The sequence below is a fragment of the Alligator mississippiensis genome, chromosome 13, assembly GCF_030867095.1.
Source record: "Alligator mississippiensis isolate rAllMis1 chromosome 13, rAllMis1, whole genome shotgun sequence".
NCBI lineage: Eukaryota > Metazoa > Chordata > Crocodylia > Alligatoridae > Alligator > Alligator mississippiensis.
In genome coordinates this window covers 41,785,363-41,803,756 of record NC_081836.1, presented here as the reverse complement: position 1 = coordinate 41,803,756, position 18,394 = coordinate 41,785,363, and the positions used below count along the sequence as shown (strand labels likewise).

At 47.0% G+C, this 18,394-nt stretch overlaps 1 protein-coding gene across 2 annotated transcripts in view; it reads right to left on the bottom strand.

Annotated features, from left to right (window-relative positions):
* Positions 1-18,394, bottom strand: part of CPPED1 (calcineurin like phosphoesterase domain containing 1) — a 107,452-nt gene that overhangs the window by 43,038 nt on the left and 46,020 nt on the right. The window lies entirely within an intron of this gene.

Genomic DNA, 18,394 nt, shown 5'->3' with positions numbered 1-18,394 from the left:
TTTGCCAATTTGTCCCCCCTCCTCATGTCTGACTTACAATAAGCATGTCTAGATATTCACCCTTCTGCTGGAGATAGCTGTCCTTCTCAAAATAGGTGTAATTAGTTACTAGAGTGATTTAGTAGATTCAAATCTGTTCTTCAGGCATAGGTATGCCCATATATTGTGTTCCTAAGGCACACAGCAAGTAAGCTGCCCAAGACACCTAGGATCTCAGTACAATCATTTGAGAAATTCCAGCAGCACCAAAGAGCAATTCAGGTTTAGATGTCTAGGTACACTAAACAGAGATCAGGGAGCAATTCAGAAAACCTGGTGCCTAAAGATAGCCACCAAGCACAGGAGTGTGTCTGAACTCCCACTCCTTTCAGGAGCTGAGGGATCAAACTCATGCTGCATGTCAGGAATTTCTTTACACTGAAAATCACAAGTGCACAGTCTAGCTCTCAGGACTAGGGCAGCAGTGGTTGAGCCCAACTGCTGGGCAATATCCTGGAGGTTAGGCCATTTGCCTAGGAAGGAGAAGATCTGGTTTTCCTCCTCAGTCTCTGCTGTCACAGTTATGTCTTCTTTAACCAATGACTCTTTAATGTAAACTACAGAAAACAGTTTTGGCAACAGGGATCAGAAGCAGCACACCTACATCTCAAGGAATTGCTTTCCTCTCTAATCTATTGCTCTCCTCATTGTCTTGCTTGCTCTCCTTCTGACCTATGGATGTTGTTTCCTTGTTTGCCTAGTGGGCCAACTTCAACAGGATGCATGGAGAGGACCTTTATTCAGCCTGTTCCATAGCTTGGTGATCACAGAGCTCTCTTAAGGAGTAGAAGATGTAGGTTTAAATCTCCTCAGGGTGAGGACTGCCTGCAACTCAGGCCTTTCTGTGTTTCACATTTCTATTAGAAGGTCCACATAATTTGCGTCTTTTTCTCTTAAAACATGAGGGCAGGGAACAGCTGCAAGCAGATCTGGACAGGTTGGACAAGTGGGCAGAAAACAACAGAATGCAGTTCAACAAGGAGAAATGCAAAGTGCTGCACCTAGGGAGGAAAAATGTCCAGCACACCTACAGCCTAGGGAATGACCTGCTGAGTAGCACAGAAGTGGAAAGGGATCTTGGAGTCCTAGTGGACTCCAAGGTGAACGTGAGTCGGCAGTGTGACGAAGCCATCAAAAAAGCCAATGGCACTTTAATCGTGCATCAGTAGAGCATGACGAATAGGTCCAAGGAGGTGATACTTCCCCTCTATTGGGCGCTGGTCAGACCGCAGTTGGAGTACTGCGTGCAATTCTGGGCGCCGCAATTCAAGAGGGATGCGGATAACCTGGAGAGGGTCCAGAGAAGGGCCACTCGTATGGTTAAGGGCTTGCAGACCAAGCCCTACGAGGAGAGACTAGAGAAACGACCTTTTCAGCCTCCGCAAGAGAAGGTTGAGAGGCGACCTTGTGGCTGCCTATAAGTTCATCACGGGGGCACAGAAGGGAATTGGTGAGTATTTATTCACCAAGGCGCCCCCAGGGGTTACAAGAAATAATGGCCACAGGCTAGCAGAGAGCAGATTTAGATTGGACATTAGGAAGAACTTCTTCACAGTTCGAGTGGCCAGGGTCTGGAACGGGCTCCCAAGGGAGGTGGTGCTCTCCCCTACCCTGGGGGTCTTCAAGAGGAGGTTAGATGAGCATCTAGCTGGGGTCATCTAGACCCAGCACTCTTTCCTGCTTATGCAGGGGGTCGGACTCGATGATCTATTGAGGTCCCTTCCGACCCTAACATCTATGAATCTATGAATCAGAGAAGAAGGGCTATGTGCCCGATGGCTCAAAAATGGTATTTAAAGGCTTGCTTTTGGGAACTGGCTTGTAGGTAAAGTAGATATTGCCTTAGAACAATGGTCCAGGGGAATGGTAAGGGTTAATTGGTTTGAAAAAACCTGTTTGTGACAAAGACTCCTTCAAGGCTCACTGTGTCTGAAGCCAGCAGACACACAGGCTGGAAAATGGAAAATATGTACCACACTGTTCTATAAGACGAACAGTATACCGAAACAGAGATAAAGGACTCTGCAGCATGGGCACCATGTCACAGTGCCAAACTGCAAAGCCCTTGAAATTTCCAGCTTTGGCGAGCAGACCAAATTAGGACAGTGGTAAAAACCCAAATTAAGATGTGTGCATGTGATAGGTTTGTGAAACAAAGTACTATGCTGACACAACAGAATGTGGACAGTATGATGACCACAGGGAAACTAATTAATGATGTCCAGGAATGAAGAGTCATCAGAGGAGGAAAAGGATACAAAAGGAGGGATTTCAGAGCAGCAAAGGGCCCCTGAGAGGGGAACCCGAGGCCACCATGGACAGAGGCCACCAGCCCTCTCATTCACCCTGGGTGGGGGGAAGGTGGGCCTCGGCCCTTGACCTCCAGACTGCTGACATCTGACAATCAAGAAAGAACCTCTGGGTGAAGCTTGCATACTGGCCAGACATACTTTCCCTCTGTGGCAGGTCTAGAACTGGTAGATATAATATAAAATTGCTTGTATTATTTTTACTTGCTATCACTATGCATCAATAAAATTTGCCCATTATCAAGGTTGTGGTCAGTCTGAGGGTTATGGTCAGTCTGAGGATTTGGGTCCACCCAGAACAAAGTATCTGGGTCATAAATCCAGTGTCAACAGTGCCCACATATTTATACTATATGTCACAACCCAGGGGTGTGATTTTTGTTTGTGTGTGCTTCGGCACTGCTGAATTATTTCCCGCCACTTGTAGCTTTCTTTGCAGGGTGCATTTCTGAGCTGCAGAAAGGAGATGCACGTTGCAAGGAGTTCCCGCCATTTGTATTCAGATTCGTGCCCCACTATTGGTCATTTCTAAATTATTCCTACGTGGCGGCTAGCGATTGGCTTGCTAGCCGTATAAAAGGCTTGAGTGGTTTCCGCCCAAGTTGGAGGACTCCATGATCATCAGGAGGAGGAGAACTTCACGTCTTGTGAAGATCTCTAAGCGCTGCGGAGCCTATCGGACCCAGCGTGCATCTCAAGAAGGCTATAGGGGTCTGATCAACCTCTCGCCTCTCCTCGTCGTCGTTTGATCCCTCGACGTACCCTTCCCTGCACGCAAGTTCCACAGAGCCTAGCAAACTTCATGTGAGTGAATCCAGAGCTCTACCTGGGGTTCGAGTCCTGCAGTTTTTTTTCTTCCCGTCTCCGAAACCCCATTGCGACGTACTCCTGAGGTTTTTGTTCATCTCCCGTCGCCGAAACCCCATTGCGACGTACCCTTACGTTCTGCAGGTTCGAGGTTTTTGTTTTGTTTTGTAACCGCAACTCAAGCAGGTTTTCCTGCCTGCACCGCGACCATCTTCGGTGTAAGTAAAATAATCTTAAATCAACCACTAAGCGTCCGTGCCTAATTCTAGCGTGCCGCCTGTCTTCCCCGACCCGGCGTGTCCGGGCTGCTGGCCACAGCACGCCGCGCGAAAAAAGGACCTCGGACTGCTCCCGGCCCGCACACTATAATGGCATCTAAAACCACAAAAAGGCAAGTATCATAATACAACGCTCAAATACAGATTCCCTTCTCTCGACAGCTTTCAAAAAAGAGGGAAGGAAACTGCTAACACAGATGGGTTAAATAATTTGCTCAGGGTCTACAGCAGATCACTGACACAGCAGAGAACAGATCCTAGACTCCCAAATTCCACTATAGAGTTCAATATAATATAGAACTGTCCAATGTAGTTAAGCATAATATACACAATGGGGACAGTTAAATAAAAGTAAAGCAGTATCACAGATCTTGGACTCTACTGCAACTCTTTCTCAAAGGGAGAAAAAATGATGGGTGGGATGCTGGGAGGAGGAAAACTGCTGAAAAGCATGGCAAAGAAATATCACTCAGGAAGTGTCAGAGGAGACAGAAGTAAAGTAATAACTAGTTCATTTCTATTAGTTTATCCTGGAGCCATAGTGTCACAGTGCCTTGAGTCACAAGGTACACCATTATATGATTATATTACATATTATGTTCTGTAAATACTGTGTTGCTCCAAGATAAATTACTTTAAAAAGTAACAGCCCATGAAGAATAGTTTTGCTCTTATGGAAAATGCAGCAACCAGAACTGTCAGTAGTAAAGTTGCCTGTAATTTCCCTCTGCGCTCTCTGCTCTACCATTTTTGAAAGATGAGTGACACGAGCAAGAGTATAAAAGAGTAAAAGTCAATGCGTCTGTTGCAGTGCATCTTTCTGTTGCTGGTTATTTGTCTAAACAGTTCCAATATTCCATCATATAATGTTCACAGGAGTCAAAGCAACCTGTCTTCTCCCACTTAACAAGCAGATTTCAAGGGAGAAGAATATTTTGCAAATGTCTTACCAAAGTTTATTGCAACGAGCAGGAGTAGAACTGGCAGATTATTCTGCCAAACTAATAATTCTTTTGCTAATAATCCAAGCTACAACTGATTTTGGTAGCTCCACCAAGGGCACCTGGATATTTAAGAATGTTATAAAAATGCATGAAGTACAATTGCTTGTTTAAAGAACATATACCCAGATCCATCTCCTGGGGTTTGGGAAAATGGTTTATTGTAACTTTGTACCAAAATGTTTTCATAACACTATAGGAAAATCATTAAAAACAGACAAACAAACAAAAACAGATAAGGCTAAAAGACACCTCAAGAGGACATTTTCTTGCTCCAAAGCAGACTCCAGGTATTTGGATCCAGGCATTTTCTTGCTCCAAAGCAGAATCCTGTTTTTTTTGAGATCTCTAATAACCGAGATTTTACAACTACCCCTACAGTGAGTTTTTCCTAGCGTCAAATCTAATTCTCTCTTTTTGCAATTGAAGCCCATTACCTCTTGTTCTATCCTTAATGAACAGTATAACATTTCTCGTTGCACTTATGTCTCCCTTCAGTATTCCCTTCTGTAGACCAGGGGTTGGAAACTTATGGCCTGCAGGCTGGATTTGGTCTGTAGAACCATTGATTTCTAGCCTGCAGAGCATGGGAGCTCCTACTGCACTTAGGTGGTGGTAGCAGTGGTAGAGGGAGCCTGGTAGAAAGTAGGGCTGTGCAAAATGGTGGAGGGGGTTCGGGGAAACTGCAACCCAAAATCTTGAAAGCAAAACTCACATCACATGTATGTGCTAAGCCACAGCGAGGTCAAAACTGCAGGCATGCTAGCCCCTGCCGAGGCCACAAAGCTTGTCAAGTTTCAAGGAGATAGGTGCAGTGGTTTGGGGGAAACTGTACTTCAAACTGCGGACAAGCAAAACTCATGACATGGCTGACAGTGTGTGTGTCAAAGCGCAGCAGGGTGAAAGCTGCAGACCTGCTAGCCCCTGCTAAGGCCACGAAGCCTGCCAGCTGTCAAGGAGATAGGTGCAGGGCTTCTGGGTTCTGGGGCCGTGCATATCTAGTTGCTGACAGGCAAAACTCATGTCATGGGTGCTTGTGCAACTGTGTCGGTCTTGGGGCAGAGTGGGGTAAAAACTGCAGGCTTGCTAGGCCCTGTTCTTGCCATGAAACCTGCCAGCTGGTAAGGAAATAGGTGCAGGGGGGTTCTGGAGCCCTGCACCCCTAGCTGCTGTCAGACAAAATTCGTGACATGTGCGCTTGTGCAACTGCTGCCTCTCATCAGGCAGCAGGACTGAAGATCCCCCATCACTTGCCAGCACAGACCTGGGGGTAATAACTGACCACAGTATGAACATGAGCCGGCACTGTGATGCTGTAGTCAGCAGGGCCAACAACACCTTGGCATGCATCAATCAATGCATCTCCAGCAAAACCATTGCAAAGAAGTGATTCTCCTGCTTTACTCGGCATTGGTGAGACTGCAGCTGGAGTACTGCGTCCAGTCCTGGGGCTCCGCACTTTAACAAGGACATGGTAAAGCTTGAGAGAGTCTGGAGAAGGTCTACCCATATGATCAGAGACTAGCACAGCAAGCCATATGAGGAGAGGCTGAGGGGCCTGGGACTCTTCAGCCTGAAAAAGAGAAGGCTGAGAGGGGACTTGGTACCAGATTACTGCTACATCAGAAGTGTACATCTGGGGCTCAGTGAACAACTGTTCACCAGGGCACCCTTGGGGAAAACTAGGAGTAATGGTCACAAACTCCTGGAAGATCATTTTAGGCTCATTTCAGGAAAAACTACTTCACAACTAGGGTGTCCACACTGTGGAATAAGCTCCCTCCAGAGGTGGTGCGATCACCTACCCTGGAAATCTTCAAGACGAGACTAGACAGTCACCTTGCTGGGGTCACCTGACCCCCAGTTATCTTTCCCACTTGGTGCAGGGGGTTGGACCCGATGATCTTTCAAGATCTTTCAAGGTCCCTTCCGGCCTTGCAATCTGTGAATCTATGAGTGGCTGGAGCCTAAGTCTTAGGAGATATGGCTTTGAAACAGTTCTTCCAGAGACTTCCAGAGCAAGCTTGGTCAGGTTCCTTAGCCTCTCTGAGCCTCAGCTAATCACCTGTAAAATGGAGTAATTACACTTTCCAATTCACAGGAGTGTTGTGAGAATAAATTCATTAAACAACTGTGAGGTACTCTGGCAGGCTTTGTGACCACAGCAGGGCCTAGCAGGCCTGCAGTTTTCACCCCCTTCTGCCCCAAGACAGACACAGTCCCACAAGCACTTATGACATGAGTTTTGCCTGTCATCAGCTAGAGGTGCAGGGCCCCAGAACCCAGAAGCCTCTGCACCTATCTCCTTGACAGCTGGCAGGCTTTGTAGCTTCAGCAGGGGCTACCATCCCTGCAGCTTTCACCCTGTTGCACCTGAACACACACAGTGTCACCCATGTCACGAGTTTTGCCTGTCCACAGCTTGAGGTAGTTTCCCCCAAACCCCTGCACCTATATCATTGATTTCATAGACATTAGGGCTGGAAGGGACCTCGGAAGATTATCAAGTTCAGCCCCCTGCCCCAGGGGCAGGAAGACTGGAATTACTTCTGGAATGGGCTTCCAAGAGAGGTGGCGCTATCACCTAGCTTGGAGGTCTTCAAGAGGAGGCTAGATAGTCACCTGGCTGTGGTCATCTAACCTCGGTCCTCTTTCCTGCCAGGGGCAGGGGGTTGGACACGATGATCCATTGTGGTCCCTTCCAACTCTACAATCTATGAATCTACTTCCGGTCCACTTCTGGGTCCATCAACGAGTATGCCGGGGGGCCCCCCCATACCTCCCTGGCCTGGATCATCGAGTCCAGCCCCCTACGCAAGGGGCAGAAAGTCAGCTGGGGTCACTGGATCCCAGCAAGATAAGCAACCAAATTTCTATTAAAGGCGTTCAATGTAGGTGCTTGAACCACCTCCAGTGGCAGGCTATCCAGACCTTGGGGGCTTGGACAGTGAAGAAATTCTTCCTTATGTCCAGCCTGAAACGGCCTTGCAGGAGTTTATAACCATTTGACCTTGTCATTCCTTGGGGCATGCTGGTGAAAAAGACGTTCCCCCAGACCCCTGATAAACTTATAGGTAGCCACCAGATCACCCCTGAGCCTGCGCTTTTCCAGGCTGAAGAGTCCCATAGCTCTTAGCCTCTCATCATAAGGTCTGTTTTTCCTGACCTCTGATCATGTGTGTGGCTCTCCTCTGGACTCTCTCAAGCTTCTCCACATCCTTTTTGAATTGTGGAGCCCAAAACTGGATGCAGTACTCCAGCTGTAGCTTCACCAAGGCCAAGTACAACAGGAGAAAGACGTCCCGGGATTTGCTTGAGAAGCATCTATGGATGCAAGCCAGCATTTTGCTCGCTTTACTAGCCGCAGCATCGCATTGAAGGCTCATGTTCATCTTGTGGTCAATCATGACCCCCAAGTCCCTTTCATTTGTAGTGCTAACCAGCGTAGCACCGCCGAGCCTATAAGGATGCTGAAGGTTTTTCTTCCCAAGATGGAGAACCTTGCGTTTTTTGGTGTTAAACACCATCAGGTTCTCATCCACCCATTTTCTGAGCTTGTGAAGGTCAGTCTGGATCGCCAGCGGATCGTGGTGAAGCCGAAGGCCGCAGTTGGCCAGTTTTGCCAAGAGGTGCTCATGGGATACCAGATCGAAGGCTTTTTTGAAGTCAAGATATATGACACCAATCTCCTCTCCCTTGTCCAGGTGATAGGCCACCTGGTCATAAAAGGAAATAAGATTGGTCAAGCAAGACCTACCTGCAACAAACCCGTGCTGGCTATCCCTCAGGATATTGCCATCGGCCAGTCTGTTAAGAATGGTCTCTTTAATAATCTTTTCTAAGACCTTCTCCGGGATAGATGTCAGGTTGATGGGCCTGTAGTTAGCTGGATCCACTTTCCTCCCTTTCTTGAAGATAGGCACCATGTTGGCCTTCTTCCAATCTTCAGGCACTTCACCAGAGCGCCAGGAGTTCTCGAAGATCCATGCCAGGGGTTGGGCTATGATGCTAGCCAGCTCCTTGAGTACCCTGGGGTGTAGATTGTCAGGGCCTGCTGATTTGAAGGTGTCCAGCCTCTCAAGGCGTTCCTTCATGAGGTCAACATTGATGGAGGGCAGGGAATCTCCCTCACCCAGGCCTCCCTGTTGCATCATGGGGCGGGGTGTCCCATAGAACTGATGAAAGACCAACGCAAAGTACCCATTTAACAGGTTGGCCTTTTCCTGGGCATCGGTTGTCAGTTCTCCCTTCTGGTTTAGCAGGGCTCCAGTTTGCCTTTGCTTTTCCTCCAGCTCCCCACATATCTAAAAAAGGGACTTTTTATTGTCTTTGATACTTGTAGCTAGTTGGAGTTCTGTCGCAGTCTTGGCTTTCCTGGTTTGCTCCCTGCAGAACCGAACCAGTGAGGAATATTCCTTCTTGGAGGTGGATCCCGTCCTCCATCCTTTGTAGGCCTTTCTCTTTAGCCGCAGGTGGTCTGCTAGTTCCCTGGAGAGCCAAGGGGGCTGCTGTGTCCTTTTGCTGCCTTTCCTCTGAGATGGAATAGCCTTAGCTTGTGCATCGATGATTACTCCCTTGAGGAGCAACCACTCTTCCTGAACTCCGCTCCCCTTGGGGTCGTGGTCCCTTAGGGCCTCACTGACAAGCCTTCTGAGCTTCTGTATTGCTTACTGACTTGCCAGCTTTACGGAGGATGGTGAAGGTGATCAGCTTGTAGTCACTGTCACCCAGCTTCCTGTCGATCATTAGGTTGTCCCCGGCTGCCAGTACCAGGTTGAGCAGTGCGATACCTCTCGTTGGCCCGTAGACCTCTTATGTAAGATAGAGGTCATCCATGCATGAAAGAAAGCTTTGCGACCACTCAGATTTAACCGAGCGTTCTTCCCATGAGATGTCTGGGTAGTTGAAGTCTCCCATGACAAGCATGGACCTGGAGCATGTGGTCTCAGCCAATTCCCTGGCAAACTCCTGGTCAAGCTCTTGACTTTGGGTGGGAGGTCTGTAGTAGACTCCCACCATCGTGTCCCCTGTGCCATGTTCCCCACGGATTTTAACCTAGAGGGTCTCCAGCCGTCCACCCTGGTCACCAATATCAGCTTGCAGGGACGCGTAGCTCTCCTTAACATAGAGAGCTATGCCCCCGCCCCTTTTGTCCTCTCGATCTCTCCTGTACAGGGTATAGCCGTCTATACCCGTGGTCCAGTCAGGGGTGGAGTCCTACCAGGTCTCCTTTATCCCTATGACATTGTCATTATTTGCAATAAGCAGGAGGACAAGTTCCTCCTATTTATTCCCCAAACTCCTGGCATTTGTGTACAGGCAGGCAAGTGTTCCCTTGGGGGCCCTTGCCTTGCCTACCAGTTTTTCCAGGGATGGGGCAGGGGTGGGCTCCCTTAAATGCCTTGGCCTGCTGGCTTTGCAAGGGTTGCTCAGCAGGCCAGCAGTGGCGGTAGTCCTCCCATCCCCCGGCAGGCTTAGTTCAAAGCCCGGTGGAACAGGTCAGCCAGTCTGGCTGAGAAGAGCCTCCTCCCCAGCAGAGAGAGGTGGAGGCTGTCCCTTCCCAGCAGCTCACTGCCTCTCTCACCAAAGAGTGGACTGTGGTCATGGAAGCCAAAGCCTTCCCGAAGACACCAGCGCTGCAGTCTTTGGTTGACTACCCGGATCCTCCTCTCCCTCTGAAGCCTGAGACTGGGAGGATCAAAGAAAACACCACCTGCACCCCCAAACCCCTTAGCCCCGCTCCCAAATCCCTGTAGCACCTCATGACCTGGCAGGGAGCGCTCTGAGTCATGTCATTGGTGCCTGTCATTACCCAAAGGTCTGATTTTTTGTGTGTGCTTCGGCACCAGAATTATCCCCGTGGGTTTACAGCTTCATTGCACGGTGGAGTTTTGCTGCACAGAGAACCCGCGTGCAAAGGAGAGAGTTCCCGCCACTTTGCAGCTGTCTTTGCAGGGTGCATTTTCTTTGCAACACAGAAATGCACGGTGCAAAGAGTTCCCACTCTTCGTATGCAAATTCGTGTCCCGCTATTGGCTAGTGCTAAATTATTCCCACGTGGCGGCTAGCAATTGGCCTGCTAGCCGTATAAGAGGCTTGAGCAGTTTCCGCCCAAGCCAAAGAGGACTCTACATCCATCTTGTGGGGACTCTGGGTGCGCGGCAGGGTCATAGAAGCCCTGTGTGTTATTCAGAGGAGTTTGGCGGCCTGATCCACCGCCCACCTCTTCCTGTCTTCGAGCGGTAACTTTCTATAAGACGTATCGACGAGTTTTGAGGCGCGCTTGTCCTGGACATCCAGAGTTCTGTCTGCGTGGAGCCTAGCAAACTCCACGTGATTGTTCGTGTTCTTTCTGTTTGTAACCGCAACTCAAGCAAGTTTTTCAGCCTGCACCGCGACCATCTCGGTGTAAGTAAACAATCTTAAAATCAACCGTTAAGTGTCCGTGCCTAATTCTAGCTCGACGCCCGCCCTCTCCGACCCGGCGTGCCCGGGCTGCCAGCCACAGCCCGCGTGCAGTGCGACAAAGGGCCCGGGTCCGACCCGGCCTGCACAGTGCCCACATGAATAAGGAGCATGGGATAGTGGTCAGTGGTCTGGAGGAGTTTAGGGATCTTCTCCGTAATGTCTTGGATGAGGGCTCCTGGGAGGCAGCAGACTTCCCGGGCTAAGGGGTCAGAGCGGCAGATTGCCCCCTCAGTCCCCCTCAGGATGGAGTCTCCCACGAGAAACACTTTGTGTTCTGTCTTGGGGAGAGTGGAGGCGGTAGCTACAGTAGTGCCCATGTTGCCTGCGGGAGCTGGCAACTCAGCAGGCTCAGCTGGGGCTGCAAGAGATTTGTATCTGTTGTATAGCTCCAGCAGGGCAGGGGCCTTGGTGCGGCGGGCCTTGGGACCCTTGACCACCTTGGTCCATCCCCTTGGCTGGACAGAATGGGAGGTCCCCGGGTCCTCCCTTGTCCTGGAGGGAGACCGTGGTCTACCCTCCATCTCCTGGGGAAGAATGGCCTGGCAGTAGGAGTCTATCTCCTGCTCGCAGTCTCTGATGGCACGCAGTCTTTGGACTGTGGCTTGGAGCTCCTCCAGCTGGCGCACCAAAGACCCCAAAAGGAACAGATCCCACAAGGGGAGGTGGCCATGGTCCCAGGCCCCAGAGCCTGAAAAAGTGACAGGCAGCCCCTGCAGCTGAGAGCCAGGGGCTCTGTCTGTGTGGAGCCCAGAACCATGGGCTCCGTCTGGGTGGAGGCCTCTGAGGAGCCAGAGGGTGGGGCCGCAGACTCCAAGGGGACCATCGGGGTGTGGTGTGTGCCCATCCGTGTCATGCCGCTGGTGGGCTGGCTACAGCTGGGACTGGCTTCCCTAGGGTGGGGGTGCACAGACAGGGCCTCAGGCCCTCCCACTTGGCCTCCTACGCAAACTCCGCGGTAACTCATGCACTGAGCAGACAAGCACACCTGTTTGCGCGGCTCCGGTTGTGTGGCTCCCTGGGGGCTTGGCGAAGTAGGGGCCAGGAGGGGGGCAAGACCCTCCTTGGTCCACTCAGCTGCCTTCTCCCATTGATTGGGGTTAACCCCCTCCCACCACGGGCCCTGCTTACCTCCAGCTGTGCTGGGGGTTGACGGGGTGCTTCGTGGCTGCTGGGGGGTCACTGGGGGGATTTGGGGGAGTGGAGGCGCAGCAGGCTTTCACCCACACGTCTCTCGCCGCTCCCGGAGCCTGTCTTGTTTTTTTTTGGTTTGAAACTTGGCAGGCTTTGTGTCCTCAGCAGGGGCTAACATGCCTGCAGTTTTGACCCCGCTGTGGCTGAACACATACACGTGACATGAGTTTTGCTTTCAAGACTTTGGGGTGCAGTTTCCCCAACCCCCCACAAATCTCCTTGAAAGTTGGCAGGCTTCATGCCCTCAGAAGGGGCTACCATTCCTGCAAGTTTCATCCAAATCAGGCCAGAAACGACAAAGTTATAGGCCGTTTCGACCTTCCCCATTATAGCCTATGGGCGAAACATAGAAACAGTGAAACATTTCAACTTGCCTCATTTGGTTTCAAGGCTGTTTCGATGATATCTGTTTCATTTTGATTTCACTGTTTTGACTGCAAAATAAGTCGAAACAGCGTTGAAACAAAACTGGCTGTGAAATTTCGCACAGCCCTAGTAGAAAGAAACAGTGGTGTTAGCACTGTACGGGGGAGTGGCGGCTGCTGCTGCAGCAGTAGTGGCTTGGGCTGGGTTGGAGCTAAGCTCTACTAAAGTATCCCCCCAAAACATGTGTTGCCTATCCTCCTCTTACCTTTGCATCATTAGCAAAATGTTAATTTCTACCTCTGACCAGTCTTCTTCACCCATTTAACTTTTCAAGCAAGCACCTTCACACTTGGAGCTGGAATTACAACACAGTGTGCTATATCGATGGCCATGAACTAAGGAGTCTCTCTCAAACTCCAGCCATACAGGGGACCACTTAACTACTCTTTTTTGAGCTTACTTTAACAGAAAAAGGAGAAACAGTAATAATCACTGTGCTTCATTTAAACACAACTCAGCTCTTCAGTTCACTCAGACATCTTATCAATTTAGTGTTTGCATATCAAGTCCAGTCCATCACTACTCATGCTTTTTTATGTTCTGATGTTACCAAGGCACAGAAAATATAAACGTAATTAAAAGGCCATGAATATGCAAACTGCATGGTTCAAGTTTTACTTATGAAAGAGACAGAGAGAAGATCTTTTTGTAACATCTGCATAGGGGAATAGGCTACTGGTTTCTGACAAACAGTTCACTGCCTTTGAAATGTCATGCTGAGAAAATTTAACATATCTAATGTCTGTTACAAATATTTTCAAACTATGGATATAGTTCTAATAAAAGTTTGATGACAGTTATCTTTAACCAGACAACTAAAAAGGGTTTTTGAATGAAAACCTGCAGTAATAGAAAGGGCCATTTGCCCACTGTCACGTCTTAGTTAATGTTTACACATACAGAAGTTTGCCAGTACAGATATTCCAGAAGAACTGTTATCGGCAAAGCCCTGTAGTAAAGACACAGCTTATGTCAGCTCAAGTTAACCCAGATCTCTGAGCAATATAAATTTTACTGGCAAAAGAATATTTGTTGGCATTAGCTGCCTTTGTGCTATTGCTACATTGATTAGGTGTGTGAATCTTCTCACTCCTAATCAACATAGCTATTCTAGAATATCTCAAATGAGATGAAGCCTTAGGAGTCATGGGCCATAATTAAGCTGTTTTGTTATTATTTATTGCAATGCAATAGCAACCAGAGGTCCCAGAGAGAGCAGAAATATTGCAAGGCCCTACTGTAAAAAACTTATAATAAAATTAAAGCATGGGTCAGTCAGATTTGCAAAATGATTTGCCCACGACCAGTGGCAGAAGCTGAAGTAGAAACTGCAGTCTTAAATCAATTCCCTCTCCACTAGACCATGCTATTTTCTGCTGACTACATGGAAAGTGGCACATGAAAATTTTATTCCAACTTAATTAACACTGAATAAAATGTGGGCTATCAACTTCTAAGGAAGTGGACCAAAATGGTTCTCAGTTCAGATGGGCAGGAAAAAAAATCCTTGGAATGTACCTATTCAAAATTTCTAGATTTTAATACTAGAAAGGGCTACTTATGATCATCTAGCCTGATAACCTCCATAATGCAGGCTACACAATTTCATCCACAAATTCCTTCCCTAAAAGCAAGGTCAACTTTAAAGCGAACAAAGGACATAGCAAAGGATATAAAACAGAATGACTATGCTGTATAATGTGCCAGGCAAATAGCTTTTCATCTTTGGAACACAGCTGCTTTCCATGTGTAATTTATTTTTGTAGGCTGCACTACAGTAGCAAGGGTGTATCCTAAAAACGTAAGAGACTAGAACAGTGATTCTGAACCAGGGTGCCTTGAGATCCTGTTAAGGGTGCAGTGGGGTGCTATGTAATGTTAGCACTGGTAGGTGTATAGACGGGATTCAGAAAGTAAACCCAGAGATTTCAAATAAAAATTCATAGTGTTAAAACCATACTTACTGGTTATGGTCTTTCTACGTTCTTTGTAACAGAAGAACTGCTCTATTGCTTTACTGTAGTGAAAAACTGAGTGAAAATGAAGAGCTGCCATTTTACAAGGGGTGCCTCTGGCTCAAATACAGCTACTCTGGCTCAAATTTAGCCACACAAACATAAGCTGAACCAGAATGGTGGTGAAGGCAGTGCAGTCACACCTGCTTTGGCTGTGTGGTACATGTTCAATGAAGCAAGCACACTGCATGCAAGGCACACAGCTGAGGGGGGTGTGACTGCACATGCCTGCCTGTGATACTGGATGCCAGTTGGCTCTCTGGGCTCACCAGCATGTCTGCTCAGGCTTCTGCCAGAGCTCTGCATGTGCCATGAGCTCTCAGCTTGCTAGCTGCTCGGTGTGCGGTCTGGCTGGAGGCCTTGGAATCCAGCAGTTGAGTGCGACTGAGGCCCCTGGAAGACATTCAATTAAAGACATAGTGGGATCTGATACACAATCCCAACAATTGTGCTTCCTGCTGTGCTACACATGCATGGCAGGAGGTACAATTATGGGATCTGATCCCCATTGTGCCATACTGCTGGTGCAAGGGGAGCCCAAGATCATGATCCCAGAATCACAATCCCTGGCCCCCCTGAACTGGCAATTAGGAAGCCAGACAGCTGATCCCTGCTCCTAGTCTTGGGAGCATATTGGAATTAAGGGCTCTCATGAGCCCCTGAGGCTGGGAGCATGAATCAGCTGACTGCCACTCCCAACCTCAGGGTTGCACTGGAACCCTTGACTATAAGCCATGTGCAATTTAAGACATGCACATAGTTTGTGTAATTACTCTGTGGCTTATTCCTCATTTTATCATGCTGGGCTACTACTTAAGATGTGATTAACTGGTTAATCATGTCTTAGGTCTAATGTCTGCCAGGGGCCTCATGTCTATCTGTCCCCTCCCTTACCTCTCCCCTACCCCTCACTCCCACAAATTCAGCAGCAGGGGAAAAGAGGGGATGAACAACAGCAGCTCTCAGACCTTGCTTTCACAAAGCTCTGGAGTCCAGAGGCTGAGCTCTGCCACCGTTTGTTTACTCTTTTCCCTTGCTGCTCGATTCAGGGTGGTGGGGGGTGGCAGGGGAAGGGCAAACAGCAGCTGTGCTCAGCCCCTGGGCTCTGGAACTGTGTGAAAGTCGGGGCTCCAGCCAGACCCCACACCAGCCAGCTGGTGAGCTCAGAGCACAAGGGACACAAGAGTCCCTGGCAAGAGTTACACTGACACACAGGTGAGCTCAGAAAGCTCCCTCCATATGCAGCTCACAGCCAGAGAGGTGCAACCACATCACTGCAACCCTCCTGGATCCCGCCCTGCATACAAAAAAGATGGTGGAGAGAAAAACCTTAATCTTACTGTGATGGAGAAAATTTGTACTATAACATGGAGAAAATCTATCATCTTCTAATCCTGATTTCAGGCATGAATCAAATCAGTCTTAAAAAAAGAAAAAGGCATTCTTGTATTTTAGTGAGATGCTACCCAGGTAAACAGATTCTTTGCATTTCCACATCTGCAGGAGAAAACTGTCCAGTATATCATAGTATTTGTCATATGATCAAGTACTTGAAGTTTATTGCAACTCTCAAGCAGCAGATGAGAGTGAAGCTGACTAAAAATTAACAGGACTGCTCATGGGCCTAAATTCTAGAGTTAATCTCCTGGAAGACTTGGGTCCTAGAACCCAAATAAAATGAACACAGTTGCTCAACACATATGTGCTTCCAACTGTACTACAGCTCCTGTGCTCTTATTAGCCAACAATATATTGTTGAACAGGTAAATCATGCATAGCGAATATTTCATGCGTCTCTGCTCTCGGGCTGATTAGAACAAATTAAATTTCACACTAAGCAGTTTGGAGGCTGTGAGTGCTCCATTAGGTTTACTAGAATCAGATAATTACTATAAAAAATATTTATTTATACGACATGCAGCGAAACTGACTTTTTTAAAATAGAGAATTACTCCTCTTCACAGCTGTTATCCACCCAGAAAGTTCTTTAAACAGAACTAATTTGCAATGGATTAATGGTTTTGAGGACAAAACCAAGAGTTCTTTGGATTAACCTTAACTAGCAAAATGTTGCTGATGGTCAAAATCTTTAGTTTAAACTATTTCTTAATTAGCAACAAATTAAGCAATAGTGCAAACGGTAGCAGAAGAAATGTTGTGACAGTTAAAAGTGCCTATTGACAGGGGAACAGATCAAACTCAGAACATAAAGGCACAGTCCAACAGTCTATCAGCCACAATATCTTCACATTACTAAGTGCATTGCCAAGTACTGACGAATGAACTGTAAACATTAGTATTCCACAATTATTCTCCCTCAAAACCCAAACCCAAATCATCTCTGTAGTCTCAGTCTGGTATCTGAGCATCAATCCAAGGTCTTTCTGCTTTGCACACCATTACATATAGTCACTAACAAAGATTCAGAAATCAGAATTCAGCCAACAATTTTGCTGAGAATGCATGAGGTGGAATGAAATACAGCTGCTGCATCCACAGCTGTGCAATACAGATGATAGTTTAAAAAAAACACAAAACAAATGTGCTTTTGACAGTAAACAAAGCATATCTGTTCTGAAAAGACAAAAGAAGGAATATGTGCTATAACAAGGTGACATGTTCACAGTCACTTTTTGAAGCCATAGCCATATTTCAAGTATCATCTTTGGAAGTACAATTATTTTTGAACCTCAGCTCTGGATGAAGAAGGGTATTTGGGTTTTCTTTGTTATAAAATGCAAACTACTGTATTTTTAATTAAAGTAAAAACATTTTAAAATATGACCTTTTAGAGCATGTTTCTACTCCATAAGGCAATCCATATAGGTTTAATTTTATCTATCAACCTTTTACTTTTTTTAAGTAAGGAAAGGTTAATGGCAGGTTAACAGCATAAAATAAACATGTCTCTTGACCAGCAATGAGTGCTCAGTAAATAAGTCCTGTGGCTAAGCATTTTTCAAGAAAGTTAAGCTTTTCTTTCCTTTGTAGTGTGTGTTGATGTTTCAATGTACGTAATGTTAAAACCTTGTAAAGGGGCTGACATTTCTTTGTTCATATTCTGTTCATAAACATATAAAATGGCAGCTTCGGCACCTGAATACAGATTGTCAGCATTACATTCACAGCACAAATTCACTAAGAGCAACAAAGGGCTCCAAACCTCAATCACAATTTGAGAAAACAGTGGGTGAAAATCTGAAAGACACTGGGAATCTCCTGTGAGTTGCTGAGCAGCCTCAGCTTCCCTTGCAATCAAGTATTCACAGCTCCAGAAATGTCTCATCAGTAAACCTGTTTAAAATATTTGAAACTGTTATACACCTTTTACAATTTTAAAATGTTGCACTTTCACTGGGAATATTTACCAGGGTGTGTTCTGTTTCCTCTGTCCATTAAAGGCTGAATAAAATGTTTCTTAAAGACATACTAGTGTGCGCATTAAAGCTTCACTTTCCTAATGCACATTAAAATAGGCTACTGAGCCTTCTTCTAGTACCTCACTATGGAAGTACTAAATTTAATGCACATTAGCAAAAGTGCACTAATGAATGTGTAGACGAACCACCCACTATAGGGCAGATACTGATAAATGTAATGCAGGAGCATAGGGCTTTAACACTTACTGTCTTTGAAAAACCTCTGAAGAAAGTCATTTTTATGTACTTCATGTTCAGAAAGTAGTACGAGAGAGAGAAAGAGAGAGAGAACTATTTTTAACTGCTGCAGTTGCATGTCAAGGACAGGAGTCAGAGCAAATGCAAAAAAGTAACCCCTTTAGTATTTCTGACAGAATGCTTTTAAAATGTTGTACTGATAAGGAACTGAAATGAAAATTTAGCACTACCTGGACAACAAAA